Raw genomic sequence first — 14,842 nt, 5'->3', positions numbered from 1 at the left:
ATTGAAAGGTTAATCTACGAAAGCAGGAAATGTCTAATTTACTTTTGCAGAAATGAAATTGCAGAATGGGAATGAAATGAACTACTTAGCAGAAGACGAGAGTAGGAAAATAGAAGAAAAGAAGCAATCACAAATACTCTGACGATTCCCCGGAAACAACACCAAGAAGAGGTGGTGAGCTCCAGTATTGCAGCAATAATGCTACAACTCCTGGGACTCCCTTCTTTACTTTTATCAACCCGATAGTTCGTAACAAACTTGGAAGCGACGATGCTGTATGCAAAAGTACTAGCTCTTGCCGCAACTGTCACTTGGTCAGCTGGCACAAGTCTGCTAGGGGCTCAAGACAACTTCTATGAGCTATAAGAAGAAGCTTTTTAACTGATGGATGGAAGCTAATTTAAAGAAGTTTGATCTACTTGCAGAAAGACATTGAAAAGCTAAAAGAAAATGCAAACCCTAGCAAACCATAATTCTACCAGCTAACCCTACTGATGCCAGAAAGAGGATGCAAGCTACTGAAAGAAATGCCATTGACTTATAGGAAGGTAAATACATGTATCTAAGCTACTTCTACAGTAACATCTGAAAAAAAAAACATCTTTTTTGTATTTTTGAATAAGTTGCCAGAGTTATTATGCATATGAATTGACTGTTATTGGCTATGCAGAGGTGGATGGGCGAGAGGAAATGCTTGGAGGAGGTCAAGAAGGTTCAGAGAGGGCCTAAGGGGTCCCTAACACCCTTCCATAGAGTTTTATTGAGTTTGGCTATCAAGAACCCTCGTTCGTGAGCCTCTACAGGAAGTCTGCAGGGGTTCTACAAGATGCTTGCGATTTTCTACAGGATGTCTGTAATTTTCTAAAGGATGTTCAGAAATGAGGTTTTTGGTGGATGAATGGAGAGGGAAAGGTGAAGGAGTGAGTGTGGAGGTAGGGTGAGGGTTGGAGATGGTCTAGAACTCGGTGGATGGAGTTGTGGACAGGTGTGGATGGCTGTATTTGGTTCAAGGAAGACTGAAGCAATGTTACACACAAAACTAGGGTTATGGGAGCAAATGGCGAACAGGAGGCAAGGATTCTAAGTAGAGGGTGGAGTGGATGGTGCTGATGGAGAATAAACAGATGAAGGAGTGGTACAGGTGCTTTGCAAGGCGTTTTTTCCAACTGATCCAATGAAGACTTGTAAATTCAAAAACCTAATTACGATGACCTAATCTGCTAGCTGCCAGTAAAGAGAATGAATATAAGTGTGACCTGAAATGAAACCGTGTATTTTAACTCATGCAACTAAGCAAACGAAAGTCTGAACTTGTAACCAACTTCTACACATGAAAATCAAACACTAGTGATTGCATGGCAAAGCAAAATCAGTGTTTTTGTGGGCAGCAAAGTTATCCTGATCCCAGCTCCTGATCCTACTGAAGGAGAGGTGAAACCAGAGATGTTTGATGGCCCTTTTCTTGAAGCTTTTTCTATTAACAACCTATCAACTAAATCTGAGCATTCAAAAAGTCTTTCTAACCATTAACAGTGACCTAGTTAATCAGCAAACTTTAATCTACTTAACAGAAATGTTTTTGCAAATGCATAAAGAACAACTAACAATACATAGAGGAGGCCTTAGCACTCGGGTTGGGCCCAACCCCAAGAGCTGCAAGCTCCTATAAAGAACTCAGATCTGATGCCAAGTAAAGCTGCTTCTCATTATTCAAAAATAAACATCATATGAAAGTTGTACAACAGTAGCTACAATAAAACAGGCTGAGCAAAATGACAACACTATAGTGCAAAAATAACAATAGTTCCAAAAGTAAACTACGAAGGCTGAGGCCTTCCTATTTGTACAATACGAGGGGGCTAGTAGCCCTCCTAGATTCAAGGGACTTAGCTGTCCCAACTGCTAGTGAACAGTCACTCCTCCAAAAACTGCTTGGCTACCTTTAAAACTCGTTTTGGTGGCCTGTGGAGCTTGGTGTTGAGGGTGGAGATTTCGAGGAAGGCCATTTAATGCAAGAGACAACCTCCCTACAAATCCTCACCTCAAGCTTGGCTATCAGCTGACCCATGATTGCTTGGTTTTGCTCCAAAATTGGTCCAAAAATCCTGAAATAACCACGTATTAGCCTCCTAGGTAGAGTGACCACCCTTATTTGTTCAAATAACATAAACATACTAAAAAAACATGCATAATCTATGAAAAATGGAGGATTGAACAAGGAAAATTAGGAAAAATGAGCCCAATAGGTTACCCAATTTGGGGTCTCATCAAGGCCAACTTATCAGCAATCACGCTCTCCATCTGATCCATGCCCTATAGGTCTCCCAAATCTCACCTCAATTTTGCCCTAGTTTCCTGAATTTTTCCATAGAACTTCTTCCTCTCTCCTTCAGCAAACCCAATCATCTTTTTCTCTCCTGGTGATTCATGGTAGACCATAGGCACCCTAAAACCTCATTCCAATTTTCATCCACCTTTTTCACCCACTCTCACACCCTCAAAATAGTGAAAACTGCTCTCGGCTTCCTCCTGTAGGCGGCCTGTAGTTTCCCTGTTTTCCACTTGTAGATTTTCCTGTAGGCTTTCTTTTGAAGGATGAGTGTGGGAAAAGCCGATAGAAGGCCACCTTAGACCTCCTAGGACCCATCAAAACCATCCTACATCCTCTCAAGTCCCAAAACCGCCCTTCAACACCACCTATTTGCTGCCACACTCACACACAATAAACTACATGCATGTCAAATTCACATAAAAATACATAAATCCAAAATTATGTTTTTGGCTTATTTACTTCTAGAAATAGCATAGTTAGATGTTGTTTACTTCCTTGAGTAGGTAATGGCATTCCTTTCATGGTTTTCATAGTTCTTTCTGCAAAAGTAGAATTAGTTGGTTAATTAGGGTTCACTAGGTTTTCTTTACATTTAAGTGTTTCTCCTTTCTACAGTTGGAATAGCATCTGTAGAGTAATCTTTCTTTCCTTTCATCACATATAGAGATTCTTCTGGAATCCATAGAAGTTGGCTTGAGCTCCTAGTGATCTTGCACCGACTGACCAAGTGACAACCTGCAGTGAGAACTAGTACTTGTGCATACAACACCGACACTTCCAAGTTTGTTACGAATTACCGGGTTGATAAGAGTAAAGTAGGCAGCCCAGAAGTTGTAGCATTATTGCTACAATATTGGTGCTCACCACTTTTTGGCACCATTTCTAGGGAAGCGTCAGAGTATTCTGTGATTATTGCTTTCTTCTATTTCCTATTGCCACATTCTACTAATAGTTTATTTCAGAAAAAGTAGATTAGTCATTTCTTTTCTTTCAAGTTCTACATTTCCTTGCTTTCCTTTTCAATTCTTTAACTTCCATTTTAGCAAGTTCACTTCAGCTAGTTGCAATTTGTTTTTTTCAATCACAATTTCAATTTCTCCAAGTACTATCAGTGTGGGGAAAATAAAAAACCAACCAAAAATATCTCCTTTCATGCCTCGTAGGAATACAAATAACTTAGGAAATTTTTTTCCCAACACCCCCACTGCTTCACACAGCCAACCTTCTCTCTTCTTCAGTTGCTGCAATCAAGAAGAAACCTTAGGTGAACAGCTAGACATATTTGAAGAACCTATAGGGGAGGAAGAAGAAGAAAACATTCCTCTGAAACCAATGGCTGAAAACAGAAATGCTAGGGGAAATGGAGAAAGAATAGAGGGCACCTTTCCCATTCGGGAGACCCATGGGGACACCAAAATGAAGAATATAAGCCCTTCAATTCTACCTCATTTCCATGGTCTGACTACAGAAGATCTTGACACCTTCTTGTTCAAGCTTGCTATCATTTGTCAAACTTATGACTATGCAGAAGATGAGCAAAAGTTGAAATTGTTCCTTTCTACTCTCAAGGATGCAGCACTACGTTGGTTCATGGGATTACCTGGCAATATCATCACAAATTGGGCTCAGATGCAGCAAGCCTTTAACAACAAGTATGAAGACTATTGTAGGTCAAAAGATACTAAAAAAGAAATCTTCCAAATGACCATAGGAAGTGATGAGTCCCTAGAAGGCTATGGAGAAAGGTTCCAACTCAATTTCAAAAGGGTCGGGTGTACACTTGACCCTGAGTCTTTGAAGTTGGTCCTGCTCAGGGGAATTCAGAAAGACCTTCTAGACACCCTCCATCTACTGTCCAGGGGAGACATCTACCAACTATCCTATGAGGACATAAAGATTGTTTTTAGAAACCATTCTAGAGCAGCCAGAAAGAAGGGTAGGGGGAGTCAACCCATAGCCAATACCTCTTCTTCCAATTCATCCATTAAAGGTGAAATTGGAAACATGCTGGAAGATTTCAAGAGTAAGATATTGCAGACTCTTGCCATGCAAATGGATACCTTACATATCAAAAGAAAGCAAGAGGAAGTAGAGAGGGCTTTGGCCATTTTTTGCCTTAGATGCACCAAGAGGCATCCTAGGAACGAATGCACATTGAACTCTATAGAGGTTTGTTCAGTTTGTGAATAAAATCATTCTACAAATAAGTGCCCTTCCTTTCCTGGACTTAAAGCTGTATACCAAGGGGCTAAAGGAGTCACTGAGTAGATCTATTACATAAGCCAAAGGAGGGACCTAGACCATACCAGCAGGGGATGCAAGGGACATCTCAGGCATACTACAACCCGAACCAAGCCCCTCCATACCTTCTTGGGGTCCCCCTGCTCATCCTTCCTAGTCCACACCACCTCCTTGGTCCTTCACATCTCAATATCATGCCCAACCAGCAACCCATTCATTTCAATCCTATGCTCAGACGCAGCCTCAGTGGAAGGCATCTCATCAGGGGTGGAGGCCCCAATAAAATTCTCTTCCTTCTCTTATGCCTCCACCACCTGCCCAACCACAGTCGTTACCTTCTGCTCCACCAAGGCAACCCCAAATGCTTTCCTAGCCAAATCCGAACCTGAACAACAGACAGGCTCAGTAAGTGTATAGTGGGGAACCGTCATGCCCAAATTATGTTGTGGAGATTCAAGAAATCAACTTGTGATTTGGGAAAGTTCTCCCAAATAGCCAACCTCCACCCAGGGAGGCTGAGGAAGATAAAGAGGAAAGCAAATCTAAAGCAAATCCACCCTTTCCTAAGAGATTATTCATGACAATCCAACCTACCCTAGAAGAGACTGAACTCCTGGGAGAATTGAAACATTTATGTGTGAAGATACCACTTCTCCAATCCATAAAAGATGTCCCTATCTACAATAGGTTGATCAAAGAGAAGTGCTTTAGGCATCCAGGAAGGCGCAAGAGAGATGCCCCAACCATCATTGTCATAGGAAAACTATCTGACCTGATGTTGGGGCAGATAATTTGTCCAAAATATCTAGACGCTGGAAGCCCAGTAGTTGATGTCCACATCAATGGCACAATGGTCCCACATACCTTGATTGATCTGGGAGCTACCATTAATGTGATGACAAAGGACACAATGCTCAAACTTAACCTCCAGGGCTCCTTGAGGAAGACTACGACAGTGCTTCAGTTAGTGACTGCCTCAATTCTCAGAGGCCCAAATTGGGCTCTACCTTTCCATATTCACACAGATGCTTCGAACAAAGTGATAGGAGCAGCCTTAGGAAAAGTTGATGAAAAGTTACCTTATGCTATATACTTTAGAAGTAAAAACTTGTCAAAGGTAGAGTTAAACTATACAATGACCGAGAAGGAACTCCTAGCTGTCGTGCATTCCTTACACAAATTTAGACATTATATCATAGGCTATAAAACCTTTGTGAAAAATGATCATGCTGTAATTAGATATTTAATAAACAAATTAGATGTAAATGCTCGCATTATTAGATGGTTGCTTTTACTGCAGTAGTTTGATTTGACAATTATTGATAAGCCTGGTAAAGAGAATGTTGTTGCTAACTTTTTGTCTAGAGTGAATTTGCCTGCAGGTGAAGAAGGAATGGTGGATGACCAAATGCCAGATGAACACCTATTTGCTATATCAGTACTCTCTCCATGGTTTGCTGATATAGCAAACTACTTGGTTTCAGCACAGTTCCTGCCACACTTGTCGTCAAAAGAGAAGAGTAGGATAGTAAGAAAAAGTGCCCCTTTCACCTGGATTGGAGGTAATCTCTTCAAACTTGGCCCAAATAAGATCTTGAGAAGATGTGTCAGGGAGGAGGAAGTCTTTGGCATCCTCCTAACCTGTCATGACGAGCCTTGTGGAGGTCATTTTGCAGCAAAAAGAACCGCCTTCAAGATATTACAAGTAGGCTCCTATTGGCCCACTCTTCATCAGGATGTGAGGAGATATACAAGCTAGTGTGATCGGTGTTAGAGGATGGGGAAACCTACCCCAAAGGATGAGATGCCCATGCAACCTCAAGTGACCTTTGAGCCATTTGAGAAGTGGGGCATGGACTTTGTGGGGGCCTATTAGACCTCCTTCAAAGCAGAAACAATACATCATTGTGTGCATTGACTACCTGACAAAGTGGGCAGAGACAAAAGCAATCAAAGCAGTGATAGAGGAAAAAGTAGCTGAGTTTTTGAGAGAAAACATATTCTACAAGTTCGGGTATCTGACAGAGTTGGTCACAAATCAAGGCAGACAGTTCACTTCCAACCTGATTGAAGACCTGCTCACACATCATAAGATCAAACATAAGACTTCCACCCGTTACCATCCACAAGTCAATGGGCAAGTGGAGGTCACTAGCAGAGCATTGGAAGGGATCCTAACCAAGGTAGTGAGCAGCAGCAGAAAAGACTGGGTGGACAGATTAGTTGAGGCCACTCGGGCCTACAACACCACATGGAAGACCACCATTAGGTTCACACCCTGTGAACTGGTCTATGGGAAGAAGGCTTTGCTGTCAATAGAATTTGAGTTCAATACACTAAGAATGGCAACTCAGCTGGACCTAGACCTTAGCCATGCACAGAAGGAGATATTACTTCAGATCAATGGATTGGATGAATACAGAGTGCAAACCCTTCTCCATACAGAGGTAGTACAACTTCATAAAAAGATATGGCATGACAGAAATATCAAGGAGAAGAAATTCCAAGAGGGATATTGGGCACTACTCTATGATTCAAGATACGAAGATTTCAAAGGCAAGCTGAGGACAAGATGGATGGGACCCTACACTATGGAAAAATGAAATGACAATGGTTCAGTTCTGATAAGAACCATTGATGATGAAGCCATCCCCATGCTTGTAAGTGGACATCGGTTGAAAGCCTACAAGAAACCCCTCTCCAAGTGAGATTTTATTGAAGGTCTGAATAAAACAGTGATGGTAGTGGAGCATGTCTTAGCTTCCACTTCACCCACTCACTGAAGAAAAAATAAAAAAATAATAAGGACTCAAGTGAAAACCTCCATGAGGTGCTTGAGTCCCATCATTGGGTTAACCTCTTCTGAGGCGGCCCAGTGATATCAAGGAAAAGAGAGAAAAAAATAATAAGATCCCTGGGTGAAAACCTCCCTTGGAGGCACCTAGGGCAAGCAATTCACCTCTCTGAGGTGCCCTAGTTGTTTTCAAAAAAAAAAAAAAAGAGAGAGAGAAAAAATGAATTGGTGTGCATTGCAGGTTTGCAGGAGGACTACAGGAAGCAGAAGAAGGTTCCAAGGGGATACTGACATTTATAACAACACCCATCTCATCTTCTCCACACCTTCCTCCAACATTTTTGGCATTTCTTTCACCCCACTGTACCTCTTTTTCAAAAACTGTGTTTTCTACAGGAGGCTCCTGTAGGAATTATAGAGAGTCGGAAGTGGCTACAGAAGATAGTTTGAGGGAAAAAGAAGCTTCATGAAGAACCTATAATCCCTCCTATGATCTTCAAGCTTCCTTGCCATAATTTCCAAACCTGAATCACACCCCAAGCATCATTTTTATTCTTGCCCAAGAAAAACACAGAAAAACAAATTTTCAGTGTTAAAAAAGAAATTAAAAATTGAGAGGAAAAAGCACCATCAACCTCATTTGAAGCCTACCTACTACCTCTCCATATTTATCTACACCTTTGGCATCATCCTCGAACTCCAAGCACAGGAAAAAGCTGAAGTTTCAAGGGGAGAAGAAGCTACAGGAGCTCCTAGAGGAATTCCTGTCGCAGCTAATCCCATAGAAATCCAGCACCAATAGCAAGAGATTGCAAACATGAAGGTTGAAAAGGCACCTAAAGCTCAGATCTAGCTAGAGAAGAACCTGCACAAGCACATGCCCACCCATTAGCAAGCAGGGATAGCATGCAAAAAGGGAAATAAAGGCATGCAAAAGAGAAAGCCACAACACCTCATAGCAAATACACTTAGATCACAGGTAAGTAACTAAGTCACTCCTCTGTTTGCATTTGTGTAATTAGAATTCATGCAAAAGAAACAATATGGTTGAGGTTGAATGAGGGAAATGTGGCTAGTTAACTTGACCACCTTCATCTAGTTGACTCCACTCATCCGAGATGTCACCCACATGTGCGCACAATCAACTCTAGCACAATATGCCAAGGACAGGTAGTGGAGGAAGTGTGAACTCTGATGCAATAATGAGGGATGATTACGAGGAGGGGCCATGATGACCAAGCAGGTGGGGACCAACAGTTTGAATAGGGCCAGCATATACCTTTCCAGCTTAGCACTCATCACCGAAAATATCCATAAAGGGTAATAAGTACTCCTCCTCGAACATTCTCACCACCTTTTCCTTAATTCTCTCCTCCTAGCTCAACTACAACAACCTCTTTGTGCCCGCACATCATCATAACCACCGTCCACCATCAATCTCTCCCATATTCTTGCTCTCGGTATTTTCTACAGGAGCACCTACAGGTTTTCTATAGGAGCACCTATAGGAAATCTACAGGAGGGACAACAGGCTTCTACAGGAGGGGCAGTGAGTCGTTTTGAAGGGAGAAAACACAGTTTTTAGCACGACTTTTAGTCTGAAGAGGTAGGTTTCATACATGCCCCCTGTTGAATATCAATATATGAAATAAGTGGTCTCAATTTGAGGAGGAAATAAGTCTTTAGGAGAGGAGAAAATACATAAAAAAATTTCTGCTTATTTAAAAAAAACACAGTCTCCTCTATTTCTCTATTTTTCTCAAAATTCTTTGTCTCCACCTTCATATTTGGTTTTCCAAAAGAGTATAGAAAATATTACAGTAGGGTTTATGATAAAGGAGCCCACTAACTCCACTAGGCTCCATGCACATCCTCAAGTGGTGGAAATCTTCACAAGGGAAAATGGAATGAATTTCTTTGAGAAATTTCAAGGGTTTGATGAGGAAATTTCCCAAGAGTTTTCTCTCTCTCTGGTCCCTCACACAAGAACTCATGCCACTGTCACCATTAGAGGTCTTTCCATGGAGATAACCCCTAAATTTATCAGTAGGGTCACTACCCTTCCTCTTGGGCTACCTTGGAGTAAAGATGAGAAACCAATTGGCTAGGCTGCTAAGAAGAACTTTTTCCAAAATAATGAAACCCCTGTTGAGGATGTTGGCCATATGGAAAACAAACTCAGGGAAATGGGCAAAGAGTTGAGTGCTCTCAGAGATAGGGAAGCAATTACAAGAAGCAACCTTAAGACTGAAAATGAATTGCTAAGGACGCAACTGCAAGAGAAAGAGACCTAGCTGGCATGCATGGCCAGCTTATCCATGGAGGCATTCCAATGCAGAACACCAGCAAAATCCTATGGCCTATATCTAAAGGACCAATGGTTACAATTCCAAATAAAGACTTTGGCACAAATAGGCACAATGCCTTTCCAAGATTACAGGTAGATCATGGACTTGTGTGACCAGAGCACCTTAGAGGATAAGGTAAAGATGGTAGAGTTATACTTACACAACATGGACCTCATAGACATGAATATGTGGGACCCCAATGCCAAGCTAGGGGACCTGCAATTAATGGCCATGGCCTCTTGGATGAACCATGAAGAATTGAGGGCAACAGAAATAAAAAGATTGATGATAAAGGAGCAGAATGAGCCATTAATGATAAGAGCTGAGCCATCAGATCCTATGGCACTCATTAGAACACACAACCTACTTGCTAATGACCCTCAAATTGCCCCTAGATATCTCACCAATCAGGCACAAGCCATTGCACACTTTGAGGATATGAAAAGGCTACTTGGGGATGACTGTGTGCATGCATGCATGAGGAGATGGAACACCTTACCACATAGTTTGCAAATCAGGGAATATCATTCCCCCATGAGTGTGAAGGAGGCACTGAAAAGAGTGTCAATTAACAAGCGCTCCATGCAGAGGCTGAAGGTCAACTGGATTGGCCTTAAACTGAGTCCCCCACCGCTATTAGGCATGCTGGAAGGCAAAAGAGAAGAAGAAGAGGAGGAGTAGTGGAAGGACATAGATAGGAAGGTAGGATTCTATGGCAAAGAATAGCAGACCACATCAGAAGCCTGGGATGATAGGGAGGCCACCAGGGCCATAAAAGATGAGGAGATTTACTAGGTTTCTTAGAGGATGAGCAAAACCTTCAGTAGGGGGTGATGATGAGCCTCATAAATGGGTAATTATATGGGCTCATTTTACCTCCTAACCTAGTCAAATCAACCATTCTCTTATCTTATTATATGATTTTCTGATTATATTTATGCTTATAGAGTGAATTGAGTTAGTTAATGTGCCATGTGGTCTAAAATGTATTTAATGCAGATTATTGATGGATTTTGAGGTCAAAGTCAAGGATCTAGTGGACAAATGGCAGAAATAACTTGAAGAGGACAGAGGAGAGGACTTATAGTAGGGAATCCCCCTCATTTATTACTCCTCACTTCGAATTCGCCTTCATTCAGCTCGGAGTACAAGCAGCTGAATCATGCACTAGAAGGCAACTGAGCAAGTGGAGGATGACTGATGATTATCTCGAGTTATGGGAGCCAAGCCTCCCTGATTTTAAGGAAGTTGTTGGTAGCTTCATTTGTATAAGTAGAGAGGCCTAGGGCCTCACTAGGGTCGGATTTTTTCTTATGTAAACTCTGCTCAAATTTCGAGCTTATTTTTGTGTGAGAGTTTCATGTAAACTTGCTATTGTTTTGAAAATAGAGATGGAATCTTTTTTGAGCTAGCACTGAGTTACCTCAGAGGGCTGAAGCTCTTGGGTTAGGGCCCAATCCAAGTAGCCAATCTCCTCTTTACTTGTATTTTTATGCTTTGTTTTAGTTTGTATATTAGTTTGCTGTTAGATGTATTTCTTTTATGGTTAAGAATAGGTCGCTTTTAATGATTTAGTAGTTTAATTCCATTTGTGATTTCTATAGCAGGTTAAGTAGTGATTAGAAAAGATTCAAAAGGCTAGCAACAGGGCCTTGGACTCTCTTCCTCCCTCTGGGACCATGATTTGAGGCAAAGACTCTCTTGCTCCCCCAAAAACACAGATTTCCCTCCTTCACATGACTTCTAGTGTTTGCAGCTTTTTAGTAGGTTAATAGTCCAGCTTTTCTTTGCTTTAGATCTTCTTCATCATGCTCACTTCCTAATTTTCAATGGTCTTCTTTCATGTTTTCCTTTCCTACAACATTTCTCAGCATTTCCTTTCATAGATCATAGTTTAGACCTTTTTTATGCAAAACTTTGTTTTTCCTAAATGCATTCATTTCACTTGTTGCTTGATTTCCTTGGTTGACTGTCAGTTTCTATGCAGTAGATCTCTTCCAGCAATAGGCCAAATTATCAGAAATCACACTCTCCATCTGATCCATTCCCTATAGGTCTCCCAAATCTCACCTCAATTTTGCCCTAGTTTCTTGCATTTTTCCATAGAACTTATTCCTCTCTCCTTGAGCAAATCCAATCATCTTTCTGTCTCTTGGTGATTCATGGTAGACCTTAGGCACCCTATCACCTCATTCCAGCCTTCATCCACCTTTCTCACCCACTCTCACATCCTCAAAATAGTGAAAACTTCTCTTGGCCTCCTCATGTAGGCCTCTTGTAGTTTCCCTGTTTTCCTCCTGTAGATTTCCTGTGTCCTACTGTAGATTTTCTTGTAGGATTTCTTTTGAAGGATGAGTGTGGGAAAAGCCTCCAAAAGGCCACCTGAGACCTCCTAGGACCCATCCACACCATCCTACATCCTCTCGAGTCCAAAAACTACCCTTCAAGGCCACCTATTCATCGCCACACTCACACACAATAAACTACACACATGTCAAATTCACATAAAAATACATAAAAATCCAAAAATATGTTTATGCTTATTTACTTCCAGAAATAGCATAGTTAGATGTTTTTTACTTCCTTGAGTAGGTAATGGCATTCCTTTCATGGTTTTCATAGTGCTTTTTGCAAAAGTAGAATTAGTTGGTTAATTAGGGTTCACTAGGTTTGCTTTACATTTCAGTCTCTCTCCTTTCTGCAGTTAGAATAACATCTATAGAGTAATCTTTCTTTCCTTTCATCACATATAGAGCTTCTTCTAGAATCCATAGAAGTTGGCTTGAGCTCCTAGTGATCTTGCACCAGTTGACCAAGTGACAACCTGCAGTGAGAACTAGTACTTGTGCATACAACACCGATGCTTCCAAGTTTGTTACAAACTACTGGGTTGATAAGAGTAAAGTAGGCAGCCCAGGAGTTGCAGCGTTATTGCTGCAATACTAGTGCTCACCACTATTCCAATTCAAATAGTTATTTTCTTAACAAGAATTTGTTTGATAATAATTTTAACATTAACTTGGATAAGCATATAATACAAAATATTAAGTTTAGTAATAATATTATTAAATCGAATAATAATAATAATAATAATAATAATAATAATAATAATAATAATAATAATAATAATAATAGTGTTTTTTCCTCTCTTCCTTGTTTTAAGAATGTCATTAAGCTCTCGAGTTCTAAATTTGATCCCTCCATATTTAGTCTCCTTAAGAAAGGGCTTAAGCTTTCCCTTTCCCCTAGGAAGATCCCCATCGATGATATTATTTGTAACATTGAAGATGGTATTAGGGATCTTCCTAATAATACCGAGGCAATAAGACAATATTGTGCTATCATTCTTAGGAAGGCTAAGACTCCTAAAGGAGACCTTAGCGGAGGTGAGTTTCTCGCCCTTAAAACCTTGAAGGAGAACCCCGACATTATCGTCCTAAAAGCGGACAAAGGTGGGGTCATTGTCATTTTGGATAAATTTGACTATGTCAACAAAATGATCGACCACGTCTCTAATAGTGGTTGTTACATAAAGCTTAAAAAGAATCCCTTGAACTTTGTTTTTAGGGATGTAGTGACAACCTTTAAGGCAAATCCATATCTTAATCCTCTTTCCAAAAAGCTCTTGGAAAGCAATCTCATCCCCTTAGAATTTATGTCCTTCCTAAGATCCATAAACCTGGAGCCCCACTGAGACCTATTGTTAACACAATAGATGGGCCTTCTTATCTTCTTGCTAAATTCTTAGCTCTTAAGCTTAAACTCCTAGTGGGTTGCATTGATTCCTTTGTTAAGGACTCTGTGTCCTTTGTTAAAGGATGGATTGATGTGAGGTTGGACCCCAGGGATATTCTTGTTAGTTTTGACGTCGTCTCGTTATATAGCAAAATTCCCATTCAAGAGGCCATTGATGTCATAAGTCGAATCACTGACCAAGATACTGCCAAATTGGTAGGCCTCTGCCTCACCTTGACATTCTTCAGTTTCCAGGGTGAATTCTATGAGAAAACCTATGGGATTGTGATGGGTTCACCTCTTTCCCCTATTATTACTAACTTATTTATGGAAGATTTTGAGACCAAGGCCCTAGCCTCGGCTCAATTTTTCCCAAAGAAAAGGAAAAGGTTTGTTGATGACACTTGTGTCGTCTGGCCCCATGGCCATGATAAATTAAACATGTTTCTGAACCACATTAATTCCCAATCTAAATCTATCAAGTTCACAATGGAAGTTGAGGTGGATGTGCGCCTTCCTTTATTAACATTCTCCTCTCTATAATGAGGGATGGTTCCATTTCTCACCAAGTTTTTCACAAAAAAACTCAAATGGAACAATATCTTCATGCTAGTTCTCATCATTTTCCTACCCAGAAATTCGATGTTCTCAACACCCTTGTTACCCTTGCTCTGATAATCTCTGAGGAAAGCCACCTGGAGCAAGAAAAATCTCATATCCTTGAAGTTTTCAAAAATAATGGGTATAGAAAAACTCAGAGCCTCAAGGCCTTTGAAAAAGCCTACAAAGGACCAAGAATTAAAACTACTCTTTCTTATTCTATCCCAAGGTTTCATCTCCTGTTTATTCAAGGAACCACTGATATGATTGCCCATATCCTTTGGAGGAATAATGTTTCATCTTTTTTCAAACCACTTAGAACCATTAAAATTTCTCTTGGTTCAGTTAAGGACCTTATAGATCCAAAGGACATGAAAAATGTTTACCTGGTTCCATGTTCCTGCAATATTCCATATATTGGAGAAATGGGTTGATCAATTAACCAGAGGATCCATGATCACGTTGCAGACATAAGACACAATTGTTCCTACTCATCGACCTTAGCTGAGCATGCCGAGAAATCCAAACACCATGTCTGTATTGAGGATTCCAAATTCATTGCTAAAGTTGATTATTTACACCATAGGAAACTTAGGGAGGCTATCGAAATTGAGAGGCATGCCATAAATATTGTTAGATCTTAGACCGACCTCAGGCTGAATGAAGGCAATCCTAGGAGAACCACAAACCAAGCTTAACCTGGTAGCTAGCCCTACCAGGTCAGGAGAGGGCTCTCTCCTTATGAATCTCAGTCAAGATGACTGGATCATGAACAAGATTTTATGCTAGGTA

Source organism: Pinus tabuliformis, chromosome 5_2 (assembly GCF_031772625.1).
Source record: "Pinus tabuliformis cultivar Carrire ecotype Pingquan chromosome 5_2, CPIR1, whole genome shotgun sequence".
NCBI classification, from domain to species: domain Eukaryota; kingdom Viridiplantae; phylum Streptophyta; class Pinopsida; order Pinales; family Pinaceae; genus Pinus; species Pinus tabuliformis.
Note: the sequence above shows the minus strand (reverse complement) of the source record.